This window comes from Archocentrus centrarchus, chromosome 16 (genome assembly GCF_007364275.1).
Source record: "Archocentrus centrarchus isolate MPI-CPG fArcCen1 chromosome 16, fArcCen1, whole genome shotgun sequence".
Taxonomy (NCBI): Eukaryota; Metazoa; Chordata; class Actinopteri; order Cichliformes; family Cichlidae; genus Archocentrus; species Archocentrus centrarchus.
The window spans coordinates 27596643-27613192 of NC_044361.1; the positions used below are offsets into that span (position 1 = coordinate 27596643).

Genomic DNA, 16550 nt, shown 5'->3' on the forward strand with positions numbered 1-16550 from the left:
AAATACAAAATGAAATGAAATGCACCCTCTGCATGGACCTCATTTGCACAGGTAAGGAAGGAGTGATTTAAGTAGGTAACCATATATATATATAAAATGCCAGTGACTAAAGAAAATACTTCCCCATCCTTCCCTGTCTCCCTGTCTCTCCTGTTCCCTAATCAGGATCTTATCATGGCCTTATCTTCACTACCACTTATTAGCAGGTGATTCTGAACTACAGAAGGAAAAACAGTCATCAAAACATTGACCACAGCCTGATTAACAGATGAAGTCTAGCAAAAAAAAAAAAACTCATCACGTGATTAGTTGTCGAGTACCCCACTGGTGTCTTGGAGCTGAGCAAAGTGAAAATGGGGGAAAGGTAAAAGTTACCTCGCTGATCATCCTTTCCTCTCAGTGAGCTGGAGCGGGCTTGGAGAGGGGAAATGGCCAGGTATGGAGAGAAATGCATCATGAACCCACATAGAGACCTCATTTTGTTTTATAACTTGATTAATATTCTGCTTAAATGGCAGCTAATTACTATTTATCAAAAGGAAAGGCACACTTTAACTAGCCAACTGTGACGCTAAGCCAAGTTTAACTCAAGCTAACTAGCATGAACGCTAGCATTGTTTGGGTTATAATACCAGAGCAATGTAAATTACACCATGACTAATGCAAACTAATATCATCAGTAAGAACTGTGTGTATATTAATACTGTAGCATGTAAATTCCTGTTGTAATTACTTAAAAAGTTCAGGTTGAGCTAACCACTGGTGTTTGAGCTTAATATCAGGCTTGTTTAATCCAAGTTAGTTTATTCAGTATAATCCTATCTGTGTATATTTGAGATTGCAAAATGTAAATTAATGAGCTTCTAATGCTTATCAATTACTTAAAATGCTGCTCTGTGCATACTAATATTCACTACTCATTTAGTGTAGCATATCACCATTTATGAATAGTCTGTCAATTGATATTTATCAAAAGCCTACTTTTTAACATCCATAAACTGGTTTAGATTCTAATGGAGGATCAGGTGTATTAAAAAAAAATGTTCATCACAGCTTGAAACTAAATGCCAGTTTAACCCTCTTTATGACTAATATTTCAGTGATTTTTGCTTAAGTATTTGTTTGCTTAAGAGGCTTTTTTCCCGTCCAAATTAGAACATTTCATTTTAAATAACCTCCAGTGCGTGTTATTAATTTCTGCCCGCATGCCCCAACGATATTAACCGGCTGTCTTTAAATATTAGGAAGCAGAAAGGAAGGTAGAGGTACAACCCCTCCCTCGTCTATACAAGGGCTGCACCCCTCCGTCCCTTTGTCTGTTTGTAAAGGGGACAAGGGAGGAGGTGCAGAGTAGGGGGTGCCAGAGGAGTGACTAAGTGACCTCTCTCTCCCCTTTCTTTTGACGCTCCCATGTTCTGTCCATTTTGTCGCGCACGTCCCTCTCCCTCCCTCCCCTTTCATCCTCTTTCGTTCCCCCTTTTTTCAGCCTGGTTAAGTCGCCGTGGCTGTTGGCCTCATATGTCCTATTCTCTCTTTTTTTTTTCCTCTGTCTGTCTCCCTTCCCCTGCTCTCTTTCCCTCTCTGTTCTCACATCTTTGGCAACAGCAGCCAGGTTGCCAAAGTGTCTGTAGGACACATTAAGGCCCATAAAAGCCTAGTCTGCGGTCACACTCTTAACCACCAGTCAGAGGTAGTGTACAAAAGTGACTTTAAATGAGTCTGTGATTACCCTGGAACATGGAGAGATACTGAAGTGGCCAAGAGAGTGCGAGACAAGGACGGAGCGTCTGAAAGGGTAGAGAAAGCACAGCTCTTGGGTGTTTCACAAGTCTCTCAAGGAAAATTGAACAGAAATGAATATTTGTTTCTCTCCTAGCTAAGAACTAAAAAGACTACCTGAGAGGAACAAACGATGACAAGTTGTAGTTGTAACCCAAATTTCCTGCCACCCACCAACCCACCCTCCCCTCAAACTGCCTCAAACACCCTTTACCACAAACTGCACGTCCCTCCCCTCCTCAACACCCCACTTCCTAATTGGCCACATGCTGCCATGAGTGACAAGTGTAATCATCAGTCAAATTATGATAGGGGAGAGAAGGGGTGGAGGAGGAAGAGAGGAACAGCAGAAGGTGGTGGTGGAGGGGGTTGAAAGGGCGCGCTTTGATCAGAGATAGAGAGGGGGTGAGTGGGCAAACAGACAGAGCTACATGGAAACCTGCTGTCCACACACCTGCTGCTTCATAGATGGGCAACATTAGCAGCCTCAGACCTTGGTGGATTATAAAATAAAAAATTTTTTTAAAAATCACAAGACGAGCATTTTTGTAACTGCTGCTAATGCCAAAAAGGTTTCCTAACTGCTTACAATAGAAAAGCTGTGGAACTTGACTTGTATCTTTTTCGGTGCTGCTCATTTCAACCTGAGTAGCAACAAATCTCCATTGCTCTAATTACAGTTGCAATACAGAATAGAGCAATGAAATCACTGGGTGTGGTAACAGCACACTCTTTGATTTTCGCTTGGACACGTCAGGCCAGGTCCGTGTTATATTTGGACATAATTTGTTACTGAGAGCAGATGTTAGCTTTCCAGCCAGCTAACGAGGTTTACAGTAATTAGGAGTGCTGATGAAGCGCTTTGATTCTCCGGCTGTGGCGGCGCTCTCATTAGCGGCTAGGTAGCTAGTGCTGCAGCAGGCGCTCCAGTCACATCCTATTAGGCGGCTCAATGTACACTCTGAATTAAGACCAGGAGATTAAGTGGAGATGAAAACTGTCGGCGTACACACACACAAACACACACACACACACACACACACATAATTTTCAGACTGTTTTTAAAAGACCAGCAAAGTCCAGATATATTCAGTGTTATAATGAGCCTGTTAAAGAAGATTCCTCCTCAGGCACTAATCATATATAATAATATTTACTAATGCATGTGCCAAAGATTTTAGCAACAGACATTTGGTTTTAACAAAATAACCTTGTATGTGAGTGCTTTTTCAAACGAAAGGACACATGCCACAAAGAAGAGATAAAAGATATCACAGATTTTAAGATTTAGGACATATTTCTGCATGTGTGTCTGTGTGTGTGTGTGTGTGATTGAATACAGGCTGGAATCTATTTCCCCAGTGTTCCTTACAAATGAAAGGACAAAAAGACTGCCTTGAAAATACTCCAACACAGTTTTTCCCCCCTTCTGTTCGACTACTCGCTATTCATCAATACACGCTCATCTCTTCTCCTCTCCTTCACTCCTCCCCTCTCCTCTATCTGTCTCTGTCTTTCGTTGTCTTTTGTGTGATGGAGTGATTATTGAGGACGTGGCTCCTGTGTTTAACACTGGTTGATGAAGTCTGCCTTTGTCTGTCTGCGCTAACCTGTCGCAACCGGGACACTGCTTATAGCAAAATCAATACACAGAGTAGAAGAGAGAGGCTGGGCGAGGGAGGTAGAGGGGAAAAAGGCGAAGGATGGGGTGGATTTGGGGGGGGCGAGGGGTGTTTTGAAGGTAGATAAATGCACCTAGACAGACAAGCGAGTGTGAGCGTGGAGCAGGGAGTCAGTGGAAAGAAAATGGAAGAGGAAGATGGAAGAAAATTTAAATACTTGACACGAGACACAACCAACTCTGAAACGCAGCAACAGTGAACGAGGGTGTCGCTTGCCTGTGCGTGGCCCTGACCGAGGGCCCGGTTGTATCACTTGTGGTGTGTGTTCATGCGAGTGTTTCGAGAGTGTGTGTACGCCAGCAGAATGGGGCGGCCTCTGTGTGGCTGTGTGTGCGAGTAGCCGCGCTCTGTGTATTTGTGTGTGTGTGTGTGTGTGAGAGGGAGAGCTTCATTTGCTTCCACTCCCCAGAGTCAAAGCCGATGTCAAGAGAAGAGGGGAACAACAGAGGATTGAGGAGGAGAGAAGGATGGGATGGGGAGAAGGAGAGGTATAGGGAGTGTGGTGGGGTGGGGTGGGGTGGGGTGGAGGGGCAGTTGTGTGAGAGAGGCACAGCTGGGAAATGAGAAATGCAACCCACCCTCCCCTCCTTTTCTCTCTCCGTACCACCACCTTACACTCACACATATGGCGCACACATACAGACACACACGATCCCCATCTCTTTATCCTCCCCTCAGGAAAGATGGAGTGGAGGTGGAGGTGGTGGTGGTGTTGGAGGGTGGGGTGGGGGTGGGGTGAAGGAAAGGGAGAGGCAGGGGAAATAGGAAGAGATGGAGAAGGGGACAGATAGGGGCATTAAAATTCATGGTCCTTTTTTTTTTATTTTCCCTGCTGAAAATCAATAGTGTTTACTATGAATGAGTGGAACAGTGGACAACAGTGGTGCCGGGGGGACAGAGAGACAGAGAGGAGGAAGAAAAGAGAGTAAGGGTAGGAGAGGTAAAGACGTGGAAGGGGAGACTTTATTGCGATAGGCAGAAGCACCGGAGGCCAAGGTTAAAGACCGGCAGGGGCAGCGAGACAGAAAGAGAGAGAAGCACAAAGTAAATTTGGTTGTCTTCTAAAACAGACATACTGCCTTGTAAATGCATATTTATTGTTCTCCATCATAATAATGTAATGTAATGCGAACCATTATATTCCCTGCAGCAGCATCAGCTGTTCAGCCGCCTTTACTTTTCTACCTTTCCATTCCTCATTCCTCGCTTCAGCTGACTCTACCTTTCAAAAACTGTGTGTGTGTTAATTGGCAGCCCGCAAACACAACCGACATGCCCCCCCCAAAAAAACACACACACACACACACACATAAACTGCAGAGCAGTTCACACTGAGTTGTTCAGCAACCCTGACCCTGTTTCCTGCTGCTGAAAGCCTAGAAGTTCAGGATGGCTTACCAGTGTTTTGATTAAGCACTGCCAGTGTGTCTCACACCACTTGATCAAAGAACAACAACTGTGTGTTTTTTAGCTGTTTTTTTTTTTTCTTTTACTGCATGTATCCCCAACATGTTTCATAGCAATCAAAGCTTTAAAAAAAAAAAGGTTCTGCTGGCAAAATTCAGCCAGTAAATAGAAAATGGACCCTTTAGGATTGTCAAGTTCTACTTCCAAATTACTGCAAAGTTTTTTCCTTTCAGTTTTTTTTTTTTTTGGCTTTCATTTTTTTCTCACCCAAAAAAAGCATTTCTTTTTTCTTGATGTATTTCTTCCTGTTTTACATGCATGGTATATCAAACTCTCACCGTGGAGTCTTGTGTCTTTAGGTTGTTTTGTGTTGTTTTCTGTGCTGGATTGCTTGATTTGTGAGTGTGCGCTTATATGCCAGCGCAGCTATCTTGTGCAAATCTAGCCTCCCCCTCGTCATTGTGCACACAGTAGTGTGTCTGTACATTGTTGTGCATATGGAAGTGTGTGTGTGTGTGTGTGTGTGAGAGAGTGAGCTGTGCAGGGGGTGATATATATTCAGGCAGCTCATGCATTATGGAGAGTGAAGGTGAGAGCGTCTAAATGTGAACTGCTGGTATGTGGAGGGTTCAGGGCCAATCTTACCGAGGCCTTTTGTATTAGCATAGCATCTCCATTTCAAATCGGCCTGTCAAAAATCAGCAGCATGTTTTATTCAGTAACAGATATTGATCACATATTATGCATACATACAAAATCTATATTGCATACTAAATCTACGCTTTTGGTATGTTTATGACGCTGCTTTGTAAATATCCTGCATAAATATGTAGGTGTTTGTTATGCACATAAACTTCGGAATACCTCAGTGATGCGAACTATATCTTTGTTGTTTTTGCCGCTGCAGCTGTTTGATGTGGTACTTGCATGCAGTAATGTAGATCAGGCGCTTAAGTTTGGCGTTGAGATGTTTACAGAGCAGTCGGAGTACATCCCTGTGTGTCTGTGTGTGTGTGTGTGGACATTGCAGCATCTGCAGGGATGAGAAGAGTTTACCGAGGTCAGAATGGCGTGTTGGTGATTTCCAGTGGGCGTGGAGCCTGTGTGTGTGTTTGTGTGTTAATGCAATGCCGCAAACTTCAATTTCTCTATCCACTTACACAGGTTCTAGCGTCCTGGTTAAAAATGACCTCCAACCACCCTTAAACATTAACGGCCAGCATTTCACTACAGCGGCTGCTCTTTGTCTATCAACATGTTTTTTTTTTTTTGTTTGTTTTTTTTCTATCAAAATTATATCTGTATGCGTTAAACTGGCCCGAGGCCATCTCTGCTTTTCTGTCACGTGCCGGTTTTTACCATCACGCTGCATCAGTGCCGCACTAAATTTCTCTTCTCTAAATGACTGGAGTGGATGGGAGGTTGGTCTCGGTATACGGGAGAAGAGGACAATGCGGGCTTTAGCTGTGCTAGAGCTTCCTTTTTCACCCTTATGAGCTGAGGTGGCCCATTTGCTGAATGGGCTGTGAGGAAGGTAAAAGCTGATTTGTTTGGGAAAGGTTTTTTTTTTTTTTTCTTCCCCCAGATCACAGATCACATGACTTTGTCCTCAAACTCCCCCTTCCCAATACACTGAGGTTTGATTCAGTGTTATTCTGGCTGTCTTCTACCTCCTTGAATTTCTTTTTTTTCCAACTATCTTGTCCACCCCCCCCTCGCTCCCTGGTCCCCCAGCCCTCTCAGTACTCTGTTCCCTTAGCGACTGTTTCCAAGGCGCCCATTCCCAAGGGCTGGAGGAGGGGTCCAGTGATGTCATCCATGCATAACTGTATACCTGTAATTGATGTCCGGCTCTCCCTTCCTCTCTGTCATTGTCACTTATTTCTTCTCCTCAGTTGCTCTTTGTCCCTATACTACTATACTTTCATACATACTCTAAGAAATTTCTATGTTCAATAACAGTAAAGTAAGGACAGCATATTTTACTGAACTGCTGTTTGACAGCAACCACAATGTATAAAGATGTTACACAAAACCACAGTTCAATTCATAGCTTGCTAGCTTTAGAAGGCATGAATAATAAAAAGTTCACTTAGTCGTGAACAAAACTTAAACTCCACGTTCACTCGTTAACTGACCGACCTGTAAAAATGACAGTTTTCACCATCTTGGTGTGCCGTCACCAGGATTTTAGCAGGAGTATTGCAGATTGTTGTGTCGCGGTTTGCTCTCTCAGTTTAAGAAGTCTTACTGTTTTATTTTTCTAGATTGCGCCGATAACGACTCATGGTCGAAAAGTGCTCGTCATCCACAGCAGTAATTTTAAGAAGTGTACTTATCAGTTTCTGTCTGTTTGCATGCGTGTCAAGACCAGACACTCGTGTTGGGTGCACTGCTACTTTTGAAATATATTTAATTTTTATACCCTTACCAATTTAAAAAAATTTTTACTGTTTAAAAATAATGATTTACAGGTTTCGGCTCTAAAGGATACGTGTTACCCAATACTGTGAGCTGTTTGCCATTATACTAAAATTTTAATGTTCCTACTGCAATCTGCATGAAAATTTATTACTGTTAAATATAACCCTGTGTACTCCCAATTCAGTTTTTTCGTTTCTTTTCAGTTTTTTTTTTACTTGTTAGAGTTCCTCAGATTTGGGGAAAGCTGTCATAACGGTCACCCTGAAGATGGACCCTGGTCGGGCTACAGTAGACTTGACGCAGCGGCTCGTGCACGCTAAACCTTAAAACTTGTTGAGCACACAAACAAATGCTGAAAAAAAAAAAAAAACAGATTACAAATATTACACCTCCATTCATTCTCAAAAGTGGGGTCTAAATGCAAAAAAGCAGAAATAAAAATGTAAAAGACTTCCCAGTTAATGATTTCAGCTCAATATTTATATTTACATCATTTTTTTTTTCACTCATCAAATTTACGGCAGCTTTCAATTAGTTTTTTTCTCAAATGGATCCACATTAACATATATTCAACCATATTGATGAGTAACTTCTTGTACTTTTACCCGGTTACATTTGTAGACCCCCACCCCCTTTCTCTTTGTCATCCTTTCTCTACATCCCAAACCAGCCTTCCACCATCTTCTCTCTAAAATAAAATTCACTTCTGATTGAGAAATCACTCCAGTTTGTTCCACATTTTGATTTAAAGTCACGAGTGTTATATTTTAACACTATGAAACGGTCACACTTATCTTTTCACTAGCCGTTAAGAGACAGACAGTTGAGCTGCCCTCTGTCTACAGTGTACATGACTCTCTACATCTGCTCCATGTTTAAAAGGTCATTTGTCAAACCTGACATTTTCTGCCCTTACCAAAGGTTTCCTCAATATACAGCCGGCTTTCCCATTCAGACTTTACGTTTTTTTTTTTCCTCATCTATTTGTTTTCTTTTGTATAAACCTTTTCTGACAATACGTTCCTCTTCGGTGTCAAAAAATATCAAGCGAATAGGAGGCTGAATTCTATCATCTTGTAATGTTCAATAAACTAAGAAATGACAGATGTGGTTCTGTGTGTGTGTGTGTGTGTGTGTGTGTGTGTGTGTGTGTGTGTGTGTGGGTCTGGGTTGCCTGGGTAATGGGGCCAAGGACTACAAGAAATGCAAGTTTCAACGGGAAGTGTAGTGAGTGGGTAGGCACACACTCAAAGGGGTCTGATTAGGGATTAATATGTGTGTGTGTGTGTGTGTGTGTGTGTGTGTGTGTGTGTGTGTGTGTGTGCCAGCAGGATGTTTTTACTCAGCACAGGTTGTCACTATCCTGTTTCCCCCTGTGTGCCTTTTGTTCCTCCCCTACTCCACCATTTTGGTTTTTGTCTAGGACAAAAAGAGGCCCCACAGTAAGGCCCCCCCACCTGAACGCCGCCTCCCTCCTGACATTTTTCAAAGCCCCCTCTTCGGCGCACACGCATACACGCACTCGCTCGCACACACGTAATGAAACGTGTTTGGAGCAAGTTAACAAATGACTTGCAAGTTACCACATTATATACGCTGATGTGTACTACAGTCTACATCAGCATTAGAATAGCTTCAATAGAGTTGCACAGCAGGAAATCAGCCAAGCTATGCTAACATGCATGCACAAGGACACCTGAAAAACTTTCTGTAAGTAATTAATATCAGAATAAAAGGGTTGCAAGCATTAAAACAAAGTGTTTTTAATGCAGCTTAGGATCTCTACCTCTTGCAGCTGGCAGAAGTGACAGTTTTCTCCAGCCAAGTTTCGTCTGTGCCCTCCAGTCTCAGTGGCCAGGTTGTGGTCACACGGTGTGTACTTAGTTAATGTCTTTTTCAGTCTCTCGCCATCCCTCTCTGTTCAGCTGTGTGTGCTGTGGTGACGGGAGGGCACTGGATGGCTCGTTGAATGAACTCTGTGGTTGTGCTGACAAATCAATGATAAAGAGTAATGACATCAACAATGTAATGTATCTCCCTGTGCTTTCATTGACTCGCCCCCCTCTACCCTCCCCAAACTACCCTCTTAACATTTATGCCACCTTGGCTCTGTGACTTCGCTTCTTTGCTTTGCACCATAAACGATGTTTCTGTCTCTTTATGTTTTGTCATTATATGTATCTTTTATCTCTGTCGTTTGTTTCTCTCTGTTGGTCTATCTTCAAACTCCCTCCCTCTCTCCCTCCTTCCTCCCTCTCTTTCTCTCTCTCTATTGATCCAGTCATAGTTTTCTCAGTCTTCACAGTACTGGGCCGCTCTAATCAATACAGATAATTGTCTGCTCTCTCTCGATGCCAAACATAGTCTCCCCTTCTCCCCTCTCTCCCTTTTTATCAATGAACCCCAGTCTTCCCTCACCCTCCTCACCCACCCAGCCCTCTCTCGCTCCAGACGGGGATTCCCCCTCCCCTAATGACGGGAGATAACCTGCTTTCTTTACCGATTTTTCTCCCACCCGCCCTCCCCCATACACACACACACAATCCCTGCCTCGCCCGCTACCTCCCTTTCCTCCCTCGTTCATCGATTACCGTGAGAGTCGGGGCCCGGCCTGCCCGCCCTACAGATGTAAACACACACAGCGCTCGTGTTGTGGTTTAGTTGCCATTCAGCTTCTCCTCGTGTGCGGGCCTGTTGGTTAATTGATGGGATTTAACCGTTTTTTGTGGGTTTACAGCAGCTTTCTGTGACGAGGATGATGTTATATGTATTCACCGTCTGCCCTGTGGCGAAGTCTGATCTTTCATCGTTCTCATTCGTGACATCGAGCCAGACCTTGACCATGTAGAAGGCCACCATTGTCGCTTTTCAATTGTTCTGGTGCTGATGGAAAAATGGCCACAGGAGGAGATGCTGTCCCTAAAGTTTGAAGTATTGCCAAAGTAAAATTGTAGAGAAATTTGTCTTGGAGAGATTTCTAATCTGTACAGAATCACCTAACATTAGTCTCTTCAGATAAGGAAACCTTCCAACGTGAGGAAGAGCTAGCAGTGGAGGGAAATGGTGTACACTGTAGTAATATCAGCCTAAGAACTGCAATAAGAAGAAAATTGACAGTTGTAAATAAATAAACAGATACTCGGTAGCTTACTTAATACTTAACATTTTTTTGATTAATATTATGCAAATAATATTATCTGAAATAACTTAAAGTCTGAGCAAAATATGAAACGGTGACAACTGGAGCGAACATCCACAGAAGGACCCAGTGCAGCATTCATATTCTGTCTCTACATATGAAATCCTGTGTGTTTAATAATGCATCCACCCATCCAGCCAACCAGGCGAGTTATAGGCCTGCAGGTTAGTGTGCTCTGTGTGTGTGTGTGTGTGTGTGTGTGTGTGTGGCTGCATACATGTGTGTCTACCTTTCGATGAATGCAACGTGGAGTATCCAGCACAAGTCTCTGATGTATTCTTTATCGCTGAAGTCAATCTGGAGCAGTACATAAATACAAAGAAGCAATATCAATGACAATACATATATATGTATGTATACAGTATATGTATCCAGTGTTTACATAAATATGTCATATCCACTTGGATCTGCTGAAACTGATAGCTGAGGCTGTGCTGTATTTCTTTTTGGTCTTTTTTTTCCACAGGAGGAGTAAGTGAGATGGAGCTGCAACAGATAGAAACAGTTTCAGGTTAAAAATAAGATGATGGGAACACAGACCAAATCATTTCTGTTTGAAATGTAAGAGTGTTTTTGGAGTTTCATGAATATATTTGTGCATCAGCGAGTTATCAGTACGGCTACGTGTGTGTGTGTGTGTGTGTTTGTTTATGAGCAGGCCAGTGTGTGTGCGTGCATGTGTACATCTGAAAGAAATACAGCATGTCTTGAGGCTAGGCTCAGGTTTACATGTGTGTGATCAGAATGAGCAGAGCTTTAAAGGCCAGCAGTGCGGGGAGTGGGGGTGATATTGTCTTGGAGGAGGTTTGGGGGTGGGGAGTGGGGGCATCGGACAGAAGACAACAGGGATCCTCCTCACCCCCAGGGAGTTGAACCTACAACCCCTAACCATCTTCTAGCCCTCTGGTCATGGACTTGAACCCTGTAACCCTCTGATGGACAATCTGTTCCTTCTCTCCCCCAGCCTCACTGCAGCACTCTGCATGCCATTAACAGATAAATAGGGTGTGTGTCTGCTCACGTGCAGACACATGTAAGAGTCAAGTGTTTAGTCCATTGGCTTTGACTTTGACATTGGGTCTTGCTCCCTTTTCATTTGATGCTTGTCAAGAAGAAGAAGTGGAAATAGAAGCAGGGAGTGAAGTACTTTTGTCTTTTTTTGTTTTGTTTTGAAATTCTGGCTTTGGAAACCTGTGTAAGATTATTTTTTGCTTTTTTTTTTTTTTATTTAAATTAAAAAAGTGGTCTGCAGAGGCCTATTCCATCTCCCCTAGTGTCCCTCTTACCAGGACAGAAGCAGAGAGGTTTATGTATGCTCAGACCCAGCTCATTCTTCACCTGTCAACAAAATCATTCTAACCCCAGAAAAAAAATGGAGATACAGTAGTGAGGAGGACAGGAGTGTGTGTGTGTGTGTGTGTGTGTGTGTGTGTGTGTGGGGAGGGGGGGGGGGGGGTAGTGAGAGAAGAAAGATGGGGAAGAAAGAGTACACGGGCTGATATATTCCTCTTAGCCTTTTTTCCTCCTTTTATTTCTCCATTTATTCCCTTGTTTGTGTTTGTGGTCTCTGCTTATCAGATCCCAGCTCCATTCAGGGCCTCAGTCAGGGGAAGAAGCCAGACGCCTCCATCTCTTTTTCATTCAATCTCCCTGGCTCTCTTTCCCTCGTTCTTTCCCGTGTTCTCCCTCTCCTAACCTTTGAGAATAAGAGCCTTGAATTTGAATTTCAGAGCGACCTAGCGAGCGAGAGGAGGTTTCGAGGGAGGAGGAGGAGGGTGAAGAGTAAGAGGGGAGGGGAGACTGGTGGAAGGGGCGAGGGGGGGGGCATGTTGGAGCTGCGGTCGTTGAGAAAGGGCCTACTCAGCCCGTCCCCCGGCCTACCCCCTCAGACTGGCCCCGATCGATACAAACTCGGAGCAATAAAGCTTTCCCCCTGTCATCTCTGCAGAATACAAAGCAGAATAGAGAGAGGGAGAGAGAACGAGAGGGAGAGAGAGAAAAAGGGAGAGAGAGAGAGAGGTGAAAAGCTGTTCCGCTAGCCAGACCAATTTCCTAGCCCCCCTCCCCTCGTTCGCTTTACCACCACCTCCCTAACACACCATCACCACCACCTCTATCACCCCCTTCCTTACCTTCTTCTTATCATCACTCTTTCTCCCCCCCGTTTTTTTTTTTACACATTATATCCCCCAGACTGTATCACTGAACAGCTATCTCTCCATAATAAATACAGCATGAATTAAGTATACAATAGATTCCCTGTTTCCCAACTATCAGAGAAGGAGAGAGAGGTAGAGAGAAGGGGGAGAGGATGGAGGAAAAGTGGAAAGAAGTTGCTAGGGAGTGGGGTGAATGAGGAACAGAGAGTAAAGATAGTTATAGCAGACGATGAAGAGTGTGTTTGGAGGGGGGAGAGTAGGGACAAGGTAGAGAAATGCGGGGGGGGGGGATTACAAACAGAGAAAGATGGATGTAGCAATACAGGTAGAGAGAAGTGGAGGAATATTGATGATAAGGAGGAGGACGGGGCAAAAATGTGTGGGGATGGGTGAGGGAGCCAGAGAGAGAAGACAGAGAGGTGAGGGGGGTCAAACAGCAATCCCTTGAATTGAGAGCCAATTACTGTAATTGTAATCTGGATTCAAAGCATAGAGACACAGCAGTGACAGGCACATGGAGGTGGTCGTGAACGCATACATGCACACAACAGACAAAAGACAAGTGTATGTGTGTGTCAGTGTGTCCACATCTCTGCATGCTGTGTTGATTGTTCTGTGAAACTGCAGTTGTGCATGCATTTTGTGTGTGTGTGTGTGTCCCTGTCTCCATTCTTCTCCACTGAATGGCAGTGCAGGAGTCAGCCTGCCAATCAACTATTGTACTCTTGTCAATTTAATAATATTTCTGAGTGCTGACCTCCACTGCGCTGCAGCCATCTCTCTATGTGCTCGTGTATTTCTGTTTTTGTGTGTGTGTGTTCCTATATATTTCTGTCTCTCCCTCTTTCACCTCAGTCTAACCCCCACCCCTACCTCCCCTCTCCATCTCCCTCCCCCGGTCTCTGTCTCTTATTCTCTCCTTTATTAGAAGAAGATAGTGCGAATCCTTCATCTCTCCTCCACTAATTCTCTCCGTTATTGTCCCTCCGTTCAGCCCTCCGTCTTTCTGCACTCCTTCACTCATGTCCTCCTTTCTTTTCTCACTGTGATCTATATTGCTCGCCTCCTTTTTAACTCATGCACCGGCCTCCTTCCTGTCCTTTCCTGTTATGCTTTTGCTTTTTCTCATTCTTCCTTTTGACTTGTATCACCTCACATCCCTATATTTCCTACTGTATTTTTCCCACCAGACCTCATCCCTCCATCATCTTATCTCAACTTCCTCACCCTCTCTTTCTTGCAATCTCTTTTCCTTTCTTCCAGCCAACTCTTCCTGTCTCATTTTCATCACCCCCCCCCCCGCTCTTTTTTTTGCTTTTTCATCATCTTAGACCATATTTTGTCAACTCTGTAACCCCCTCCATCATTCCTCACCCTCCCTCACTCCATCCTTCCTTCCTTCCTCATCCCTCTCTCCCTCCCTCCACCCTGTTCGTTCCCTGGGGAGGTCAGTAATAATGGTAGTGATGGAGTGAGAGAGGGAGGTGCGATTATTGTCTTGTCGGGAGTCAGAGGAATCGATCGGCCCAGAAATATGAGGCGCGAGAAAGAGCCGCTGTGTCAGATACAATAACCACCCTCTCCCGGGGGCTTACACACACATACACACATGCGCGCACACACATACACAAACACACACAACATACAGACTCGTATTCGACACGAACATACACATTTATTTAGTTCGACGCAAGTGCAGACACTGACGCGCACACTCATTCGTACCATCTTTCTTTTTCATTAACGCAGCGCACACACATCCCTCTTCTTCTGTGGTGAAGAGCGTTGAGGCAGCCCAATCATCTACATGCTTTGATCTGAGATAAAGCATAGAAGTAGATCTGTTCTGATCATTCTTCATGCACAGATAAAGGGCAAGGCGAGGAAAATCGCTCACACACCTTTCACTCACGTAGCTATAAACAGACATAAACACACACATACGTGCGCACGCCACACACACGATCACACTGAGACCTTTCACTGCTGTTGCCTGGCAACGTGGCCGAATGTCCAATCCGAGCAGAGAACAGTGGCCAGTGATGTCACAGCTGCTGCTGACCAGCAGGTCTGAGGGAGAAAGAGAGGCAGGAGGAGAAGAGAAAGTTTGAATTGGCGAAAGGAGGAAAAAAAAGGGGGGGGGGGTCACAAAAAAAAAAGAGTTGGGTGATGATGAGAGGGTTTGAAGGAAAAGAGGAAGGGCAGGCGAAGAAGAGGACAAGGGGGCAGTTGGACCAAAAAAATTGCCCCTAGAGGTGATGGTTGCCATAAAGTGATTCTGTCTGTATGTATTTCAATAGAGGGACACGAAGGCGCATTCTGCACAACAGCCTGTGTTGTCAGTGTAAGTGAACATTTTTTTGTAAAGTGGCCTCGGTGCTCCTTGAGCTGGTGATGAAGCCGGGCCAAGGGAGCACAGTCCCTCCCTGCAGATCCTTCACTCCTGCACCGAAAGAAGCAGAAGAAGAAGAGTGGGTGAGACGCGCAAAGATAAAGATTTGAGCTTCAACCTTGGTAGCGCCGTGGGAGAGAGCGGTGTCTGTCTAGACAAACCCGACTCCCTATGGGCTGCTGAGATGATATAGAGAGAGGAGGGGGAATGGTGTGAAAGAAGGATGGAGGGGCAGAGGGGCTAGAGGAAAAGGAGCAATTGAGAGGTATCAGAAACAGGAAAGGAATAGGTGTTGCAAAGGTGTAGGCGGCTGAGATGGTGCCGGTCCCAAGGTAGCCAACAGTGTGAGTGTGTTTTAGCTCCTGCCGCTTCTCGTAGAAAACCTCAACCTCTGTAGTCTCCACACTGCTAGACCTACTGTTTATAATCCTGCTACTCCTCATGAAACTACACACACGCACACACACACACACACACACACACACTATAAACAAGGCTGATTCTAAATCTCTCACCTTGTATAATAAGGGTGTTGCTATTGGTCTGTGTGTTTGATGTGGTGGGTCCATCACTGAGCTGTGCTCTGTTCCCATCTATAAGAAGAGGAATATGATGGATTATATGAATTAGAGTCAGTGTGTGTGCTCCAGGCCCGAGGCTGCACTAGATATAGGAGGTCTGAGCCATGGAGGGATGCTGAACTGGTTTGGCATCCTCAGAATTGTCCCTGTAATGACCCATTATACACAGTCTCCTCCCACCTTGCTTACCCAAAGCTAACATCCTTTCTTCAATCGTTTTATCCCCCTTCTCTCTATCGCTCACCTTCATTCCTGTCACTGTTTCACAGCTTCTTCCTTTTTGCTTTACTATTCCTCTCTTATCCCCCAGCCCCCAATCTTAGTAACCTCCAATCCTCCCTCGCTGCTTCTCCCTCACTGTCTGACAGTGGAGTGATTGATGGCGCTCCAGAGGACTCAGCCTCCCCTCATCCTCCTCTCTGGGGTCCCACTATCAGATCGTGTGCGTGCATTTATGTGTGTGTTTGTTTATTGTCTTACAAACTTAACTTCTAGTAGTGACCAAAACACCCTCTGCACAAAACTAACCAAAATAATGCATAGTTGGTCATTTATATTTATTTATTCAGTTTTTGCTGTCAACAATAAGATGAATATTTAGTTGCTGCTGGTACAATAATGCTAGGTGTTGTCCCCATTATAGCCAAGGCTCAGGGCTCCTTGGCCATTAACTGTACAACATACACACGGAGCACACAGATTCACCATGCGCTTATTAGGGCTAGTCCAACAGCACTCCCTTTATACACACACAAACACACACAAAGACGCATACATTGGTAGTTATGTGCGTAGATTGGGGTTTGAACAAAGGTCACGGCCAAAGCCAGGCTGCCAGCATGACCTCTGACCCAGAGGACCGCCTCCTCCACGACGCGCAGTCTGTCACTGTCCTCGGACGGGCCTGGTCAGTCGGTTCCCTCACAA

At 44.6% G+C, this 16550-nt stretch overlaps 1 protein-coding gene across 1 annotated transcript in view; it reads left to right on the plus strand.

Annotated features, from left to right (window-relative positions):
• Positions 1-313: 313 nt before the first annotated feature.
• Positions 314-16550, plus strand: part of pou2f2b (POU class 2 homeobox 2b) — a 33779-nt gene continuing 17542 nt past the window's right edge. The window contains exon 1 of the mRNA XM_030750340.1: positions 314-436. The gene's annotated coding sequence lies outside the window, so the exon portion shown is untranslated. The remainder of the gene's footprint in view (positions 437-16550) is intronic.